The sequence below is a fragment of the Falco peregrinus genome, chromosome 2 (assembly GCF_023634155.1).
Source record: "Falco peregrinus isolate bFalPer1 chromosome 2, bFalPer1.pri, whole genome shotgun sequence".
Taxonomy (NCBI): Eukaryota; Metazoa; Chordata; class Aves; order Falconiformes; family Falconidae; genus Falco; species Falco peregrinus.
The window spans coordinates 8,521,031-8,530,048 of NC_073722.1; the positions used below are offsets into that span (position 1 = coordinate 8,521,031).

General features: G+C 37.1%; 1 long non-coding RNA gene across 1 annotated transcript in view; it reads left to right on the plus strand.

Moving 5' to 3' along the window:
* LOC114012820 (uncharacterized) overlaps positions 1-8,724 on the plus strand; it is a 59,216-nt gene extending 50,492 nt beyond the window's left edge. The window contains exons 12-15 of the long non-coding RNA XR_008746124.1: positions 54-235; positions 2,545-2,633; positions 5,149-5,274; positions 6,214-8,724. This is a non-coding gene — a long non-coding RNA (uncharacterized LOC114012820). The remainder of the gene's footprint in view (positions 1-53; positions 236-2,544; positions 2,634-5,148; positions 5,275-6,213) is intronic.
* The last annotated feature ends 294 nt before the right edge of the window (positions 8,725-9,018 follow it).

Here is a 9,018-nt window from a genome sequence, read left to right on the forward strand (position 1 = left end):
GGTTTTATTATCTCGAGGTTAAAACTCACATCTGTTATTTCCATGTCGAGTAGGAACTACTGAAAGCTCCTAGTCTGTGTCATACATCAAGAGGGACAGGCTTCTGCTGCAGGGAAATCTGGAAGGCAGAATTATCTACTGCATCCTGGGGTCCCTTCTAAGTTCTCAGTGAAAACAGTATTTTTACATTACATGCACTGTCAGGATCTCCAAGAGACTGATTATCTTCTAAAGCGTGAGTTCCTTTTATCTTCTAAATACTTGTTTGGATATAGCAGTTGTGTGACAGAGAATAACATTGGCTTTACTGAAACGAATACAGACTTATAAAAATATTAAGAAGCCTGGACTCTCCTGCCTTCTCATGTTAAAAAGCTTCTAGGACTCCACACAGTGCTTTTCAAGGGATGTTCTTCTGACACACACACTCCTCACGTGTGGCACCTGACCTAAAAAATGAAAAACAAGTAGAACCCAGGTTATGAAGAGGTGCTGTGATTTCAAAAACACACCCTGCAGATCAGGGGCAGGTTGTACCTACAGCCACCTGCCCTATCCAGTGAGCATTCTGCCTTTCTTTGACTTGAGTTTGCAGTTTACTGATTCTGACATTGGGAATTTACTGCCTCACCTGCAAAAAACATCTGCTGGTGTGGATTTCTCCCATGCCGGACATAGGAGGCCAAGGTGCATACCAGATTCTGAAGGAAAAAACCCACCTTAAAATGGAAAGCATCCTGCTGCATATTGGATTAATGCGCTGTCAAGAACTATATGTGTCAGTACATCAAAACCAGAGAAAACAGAAACACAGTTTTAAAAAATCAGCTTGTGGTATTTTCTTTTTTCAGACTGTAGTGCAGGCCCCTCAGTCCCGGAGAGCTATTAGGCTGGTTTTCACTTTTCCTTTTTTGCTGGAAGATCAGTATGTGTGGACCTTCTTCCAGTGCAGGAAACCTAAAATGGGCTTCCAGCAAAGCAAGGTAGTGCTCTTACTTGATCGTGCAGGGAGTCACTGATGGAAAAAAGCAAGTCATCCAGTGCTCTGAAGTGTCACCACTGTTCGTTAGGACAGATTAGTCTGTCAACAAACTAGAAGTCGTGACACAGCTATAGGAAAACTACACCAGTTTCTGGAGGTGCCCAGATATGTAGATACCATGACAGCTCTAATTTTAAAGTCTGGGCTATTCTGTGTCTCCATCCCCTTGAATTTAAGAGTAATGGCACAAGAGAGAGAGTAGTACATTCCTTGCATGAGGCATCATCTGTCTGTATGAAGGATTCAAGACCCCCTTCTCAAAAGGGAACCGGGGTGGGAGTCTCGCAGTATGGGGATGATGACTGGTTGAATACTGCTTGGTCAGTCTCCAAAAACCTAAAAATATGCTAGCCAAACCTATATATGTTTCTGGAGTCATTATACCGATCTGGTTGACCTGCTGTTTCCCATCACTAACTCCTACAAACAACTTTATGTTCAGCCCAGTTACAGAGTCCCAAATTTCAGCCATTTTTTTGAAACCTCATTTGAAAATGAGATTTAAATTTTCTTTCAAAGGGCAGAAGCTATCTTTTATCACGCTTAGCCTCACAGAAGACCAATTTATTTATTTTTTTCCCCCCAAAAATGGCAGTAATAATTAATAGCACATCTCTTCAGGCAGAAAACATGCATGGAAAATCTTTATGATAAACATTTAGAAGGTTATGGGTATGGTAAAATGGGAATATCACTGAAATATTTTCAGTTCTTACATAACCAGTGATATTGAGCACACCTTGCTATTGTATTTGTCTTTATATTTCTTCATATCCACAGGCTCATAAGACGTAATTCTTTAGTCATATAAATAGGTATATATAATACATATACATTTTGCGCATTCTACATTTTAAATATTACAAGCTCTTCCATAAGTTAACATACCTCCCTGCATACTAAAATAACTCTCTTTTTACCATACTTTTTCACAGGCACACAATTTTAAAGGTGACGTAGATGGAAATATTAATGTTAAACAACCTTTCAAGAAATCTTTTTTATCACTGGCAAAACAGAGGGTTTAAGCTTCACCCTAAACACCATTATTTACAACAACAGTAAAGAGAAGTAGCAGAGAAACCTCTGTAATGCCTTTCAATGATATGGTGTATAGTTTAACAACAGAATAATAATCTGGAACCAGGAAGTTTATTAGTAGACATAAAACTGTTGATTCCCTACTAAGGCTCATGCTAATGTATGTAAAGCATGGCAAAATAAGCCATCCTGAAAAAATAAATATAGATTCTTCAGAAAGCACTTATTACTTACAGTTACCTATATCAAAAAATGTTGCCATTTCAAAATGAATGCATTGTCCTTCGACCTCTAGTAAATAATTACTGACTTTTGCACTCACAAGATTTGTTTTCTCTTTCAGTCTCTGCCTGCAAAGGTTGTTTTTGGTTTTTTTTCTCTTTCTTAATGATTAAACTTTAAATACTTTTAAATAATAGAGTGAAAAGGAAATAAACCTATGCTTATCTTTTCTAATGCAGAGTTAAGCGCTATATGTACCACCAGTGCCACTGAAATCAACAGAAAATTTGTGGAACAAGGAGATCAAGACCGATCCCTACCAGAGAAGGTAACAAAACTAGTCTTAGTAAAAAAATTTTTGGCAGAGCAGGAATACCCATCTGACTCTATGTTTTTCAGTCATCTTTATTTTTTTCCTAATATATTTTTCTTTATCATCAACCATTTAACCTCCAGAGTGTTGTCTGCTAATAATACTGTCACTTTTGACCTCATCTTACCCAGTTCAAGTATTTTTCTTACTTTCCATTACTACAAATGTTGGTTCAGGATATTCATCATATTGTCAAACCCCACTGAAATCCCACAATAAAAGATGTGGCTATACCTAGCTAACACCTTAATGGGGAATCAAAATGAATCAGAGCCAGATGCAGCGGCTAAACAGCCAAGTTTCAGTCTTTCCAATGTGCAAAGCAGATATGCCTATATAAAAATCAGACCCCTGTACACTTTGCTGCTCAGTGAGAGGTGCAGCTTTTCAGTCATTACTGAGATTTGTACATGTAATATCTTGATTGCAAGTTTAGAAATCACTTTTTAAAGTTAATGTTATATGGCGTGAAGAAATGTGTTTTAGCACAGGCATTGCAGTGAGGCAAACAGCTGATTTTGTAGGCAGCAGTTTGAAAGTACAGTATTGGCAGTTATAAAAATCTTGTTTTGACTTGTAAAGTGAGAAACTCGCTATGGACATCATTGAGGGAGAATAAATAGAGTAAACCAAGGTGTCATTTATAGACTGTCACTTCTCTGACCATAGCCAAACATTAAAAATGAGACTTCAGGATAAAAAGCCTCCAAAATACTACATGAAGTAAAGCATCTACAAAAGATTACAAGGAAGAATTGACATTATTAGAAGGATACGTGCTTTGATCAGTGTTAATGAACTGTACATGAAAGGTATGGATTTCAAAGAAATGATGGGAACCACAATGCTGGAGGAATGTAATAATGTGTCAGGCTTTTTGCCACATACACTCCTCACTTAGTAGAAAATGAATTATTTCTATGACTGGAAACTGTTATTTTAAGATTGTTATTTTTGAAGTGCTATTAATTATTCCTAATAAAGTTATTTTATGGTGGATACAAGCAAACAAACTGCTTCATTCTCTTTTTTGGTGTGTATATTGCTCTCTGAGCTCTGAAATCTGCAATACAGCTACAGTACAGCATCCCCAGAGTGCCAAGTTAAATGAGTCTTCCCATAAACTTGTACCAATTGATTAATCAGTTTTCTTAATAATCACTTGCTTCCACTCTGAATAAAACGTTCGGAAACAAGCAGTCTCAGAACACTGGATTAAATTTGCCTCTCTGAGGGCACAAAAGAGATGGTTCGTATTGCTGAGAAAGCATTTGCTCTGGAGAAAAAGTGGATGCTGATCTTGCTCTGTCCTACCTTATGTGTTTTCCAGTAAATGGCAAAATGTAAATATACTTGCAGCTCCTTGTCAAGAAATACTACACATGAAAGATATTACTGGACCTCAAAAAAAAAAAACAAAAAACACCAAAACAAAAACCAACCCAACCACCTTCCTTTTCCGTTCATAGATCATACACACAAACTAATATTTACAGCAATGTTATTCAAAACCCTTGACGCATTTCCTTCAAATTTCTTGGCCTCTTACTTACTTCTCACTTACATGATCTTTCTCAGATATACCTCTCCTTAAACTGCAAGGCCATCCGTAGTGTTTGTCCTATCACTGACACAATTCTGAAGGTTTCATGCAAGTCTCAGGTCTTGTCATTGCCCTGATGGCCACCAAGCAATTTACCCGTGTGCTAACTCTGACTCTGTTTTTAGTCAGTACATGGTGTTACTGACCTTCAGACATGCCTCTGCAGCTTTGTAGAGCAGAAGCAGAAACATTTCCAGGGGCTGATGCCCTTATTCCAGAGTTCAGCACCACCAGTGTGAGCAAAATAAAAGCCTTCCATGAATTTGCTGCTAAGATGTTTCTCAAACATCTTCTGGCAAACCTTATGGCAAAAGCAAAAAAGGATTTTTTAACACTGAAACACAAAGCTTAATAAAACAACTGTTGTCTTTGAAGAGAGAGGCTGACAAATGGATCAGTGAAATATATAGTTATCATCCGTTTGCCTTTAAGGTGAGGTCTTCACACCTTTCAGGTAATAAACTTTACTAATTCTAGTCTGACATGAAAGCTGCTCTGATCTAACAGCACTTCCAGTAAAAGGGAAAATCCCATTGTCCCCTTCCTTTACTCTCTTTTTCTTCCTCTGCTGTTTTCAACTCTACCATTCTGTCTTCTTCCCTCAGTCTGGCTGGACTGCACAGCTAAGCCTCTGAGACAGCTCACCAAACCGTCAGAAACCTAACCCAGCTAAAAAAGTGAATCACTTCCATGTGAAGCTGATAAGGAAAGAAAAAGACTTGACTATATCAGTGCAAGAGATTTGCTTTCATTCTTCACACTTCTATTTATTTTCAAATATGTAATGTTAAAGCAATTCCTCTGTCATATTCACTTATGACTGTGATGATCAGCCATCTCACGTTATGATTTCTCCTTTTCTTCCAGAAATAGTTTAGAGCTCAACTGCTTCACATTCAACAAACCTTCAGGCCCCTCCATGGAAAGTTATCAGCTGCAGGATTCAGTCAAAACAAGGAACCAGAGGCTTGTGCTTTGTGAGAAAGCTTGAAGGTGGATAGCTTAACCATCACAGAAAAGCATATTGCAACAAAAAAGTTCTTTTCATGTTGTTCTTTTCTTCTTCCTTAGGGAGATCTCTGTAGCTATCAGATATTCTAGCTGAGTTTCAGTGTCCATGCTATTAAGCATATAATATGAAAGACCTTTAATTCATCCCGTCATTTTCAGTGAAACAGCCACTGAAAGCTGTTTATTTGCCCTCCTAGCCTGATTTTACAGGAAACAGGCACTTTATCACACAGCTTTTGAATAGAGGATTGTGATAGCAAAACCAAATACCAACAGACAGATGAAACAGAGGAACAGTATTTTATATTAATAAAAGCAGGAGGATGAGTTCCTGCTGATCATGTTTACTGCTTGTGTGCTACTTATTTGAATAAATTGTTTCCATGGAGGGCATCAAAGAGCACTGGAAATTCAGGCTCGGATTGCCAACCTTTTTTTAATGTTACATGCAGTATAATTCCTATGGTTGTCGCTATTAATTGCTTGGTGCTGGTCACTCAGACACATGAGCAATAAGAAAAAAAAAAAACTATCTACACAATTCATCAGGTGTGTTAGTTTGGTAGAACAGTTTGTTTAATTATTGCTGTTATCAGTTAATTACAATGAGAAATCTTTAGACATAAAGGAGAAGGAAAACCTACAGTCTCATTTAATGGCTGATTACTGTTACTGTATAGAAAAGTACTACTGTTTTATCTCTATTTTTTCTCATAAACCCTTGTGTATTGGAGAGAGGAGAAAAATGAACCAAAACACTTCATAGGGCTCAGCTAACAGGAAGGAGTTTAAAATGTCATAGGCCACTTTTGAAAGAGCATGCCAAAATATAGCCACGGACATTCAAGGCTACTTCAAGAAAATGTGTTGTTTACCATTCTGTGGGTGTTGAGTCCATGCCAGGTTGTTTCTTCTTTTCAGGACTTTCAGCGGGTGACACTTGACCATTTACTCTGCATTCCCTGTGCAGAAAAGGAGTACCAGAAGTGCTCAGAGACCAGAGCTAGAACTTGTGGGACACCAGGACATGAACTGCACCATGGATGGTGCTTCCAGGTGAGAAGCACCTACAGCTACTGGGTAAATTGTTAAAGCTGCAAAAATTTTTTTTAAAAAATAATAAAATCACACCTTATCCATAAGCATTTTACTTCCTTGTTGCTGGAAAAAAGAGGTGTACTAAGGTCTCAAAGTAATTGACAAGAGGTAAGAACAAAGTCAGAAAGCGATCATTTTATTAGTGACATCTTTTTTTTCTTTGCCTTTTAATCTTGGCTGACAAGGTTGTTGAAAAATGGTACTTTCGGGTAGGATGTAAGTAGGCTGTAAGTAATTCTTTCAGCTCACTTCTTTGTTGAAGGAGCAAATCCACACAGTGAAATCGTTGGAAATGTAGTAAGTGTAATGTAGTAAAGATGATCAGTTTGTTATTATTTTTTAAAGGGACAGGTTAAAGAAAGTTACTCCTCTTCCCTCACCACTGTTAAATCATCAGTGACGTGGCCTCTGTCTCCTCCCGTCTCATTGCAGTATAACAGTGGCTAAACTACTAGGGCTATAGCAGAATGGGAAAAATTGAGAATATCCCAGATCCTGAAGAAGACCAGAGACAAAAGAACACTGAAGATTTGCACTCAGATAAAATGCCTGAATGCCCTAAAAGTACCATTCACAGGAAGAAATGCAAACTGATTGTTGAATAATGTCAGCAAGTTCCTATGCCAAAACAATATATGAAATCACGTTACTCATTCTGTATAGGAAGATAGTCCTCCTTTGTCCCTCCACTCCTAGACAGATGCTAGTGGGAGCTGGCTGAAGTTCACATCGTGTTACTTTGCTCTTCACAGTTGAGGCAACTATTCTAAGTTAGTCATCTAGATTTCCTCTGCAGGCAGTGAAGGGGGAGCGGAACCTTTACTGCACAATTTATCCCATTTTAAATGTGTATCTAGAATGGGTCAGAGGAATAACAGAGGCGAACAATTAATCACTTCCAGATGGCCAAAGCTCAGAGAGAGATGCCCTTATGCGGTTCTCTTAACTGGATGACTAAATACAGGTTTTAGGCTTAAATGTAGCAGTATCTTATATGCTTTTTCAGCTTTGGTGTTTCTGCATCCCTCAGAATTATGAAGTATTTACTTAATCCTGGAGGCAGGAAATGTAACAGGAGGATAGACAGTTTGATCTGGTATTTTCACTTTTGATATGGGATGTGACTGGTATTGGATGGACTATCGCAGCAGAAAAGAAGAGCTTAGTACATAAAATGGGCGGAAAGTTCTGCACGTTGTCATATGCACTCCCTTTAAATCCCAGGCAAATCACTGGAGACTGATTTTTCTGCTAGGAATTAGCCATAAAACATTCAGACATGAGTAGTAATTTCAATGTAATTGTCCCTTGATTGCTGGTGTTCCAACCGTTTTTTGATGCTGTTTTCCAGTGGTTCAGAATGAGGATATTTGCATTTTCTATTTTATTTGTTTTTAAATAAAACTGATTTGTTAAGTATAACTGCATTTAGAAAACTCAAACTTCAGAAAAAGCCAGATTTAAGATTGCCTTTGCCCAATTTTGAATTATCAACATAGAGATTTTCATAGGCTATTGCTTTATTTTTTTCACAGGCCAACTTTTTTAGTCTCAGCTGAATCTGTGACTCTGCTGCATTTTTGTAAATAAAAACTTTGCTATGACAAGATAAGCACACAGAAAATGAGGAACATCTTTCCTCTCAAAAGTCTGGTTTAAGTGACTTGCTTTGAATCATAAGGTAGTCTTGTGACAGATAATGATATAAAATACAATTTCTAAGTTGGCATTACATTGCCTTAACTGTAGGAATAAAGCCCATTGAAAACCAGATTGCTGTTTCAGTCTTGGTATAAAACTGAAATTATAAACTTGCATGATGAATTGCTGAGCGGCTGAGAACAAAAGATTTCAACTACATCAGAAGGAAAAAGTACTCTCTGAATTTATTATCCAAATCTTCCATAAAGTTAACGACCTTACAAGAAGCATTTTTTGTCAAATAAACAATTTTTGTGCATAGCAATTCTACCCAATAATTTTAACAAGTTCAGTCTTTTAGTGCTCTCAAGTCCCACAGTTATTAATTTTATAGCTTCCAATATCTGAAAAAGTAAGATGAAGGTCTTGAATATAATATGATTAAGTTGACATCCACAACTATTTTCAGGGCATCAACCATCTTGTTCACTGCCTGAACATAAAAATGCAGGTTAGGCTAATATAATTAAAGACTTTATTATAATGCCTATAGAAAAGAACCCTGAGTTAAGATTAAACAGACAACTTTCTTTATGGTATTTCCCAATTTTGAGTGTGCTTTTTCAGTATTAGTATCTTAATGTAGTTTTTGTTTCCTGTGAAAAAGTAAAATAAATAACTGTTTAAAACTTCCTTTTCTACTTAAATGTAGTCATTAACACGTTACTTTCCTAACAGCCTGCTTTCTCCCTTCTCTCTGAAAGTAAAAAGCTGATGTATTAATGAGGAATTACCAGTAATACGATGACATGTGTAATTCTGTAATACCAAGAAATGATAGGCTTTTGTATTGACACTTTTAACTTTGTACCAATGGTCACAATTAATAATGAACATTTGTTGAACAAGATAAAAATCGATAAACTCGCTGACATATGGTAACCGCCTAAAAATGTGTTATAACTGATGTATGGCAATTGCATTGTT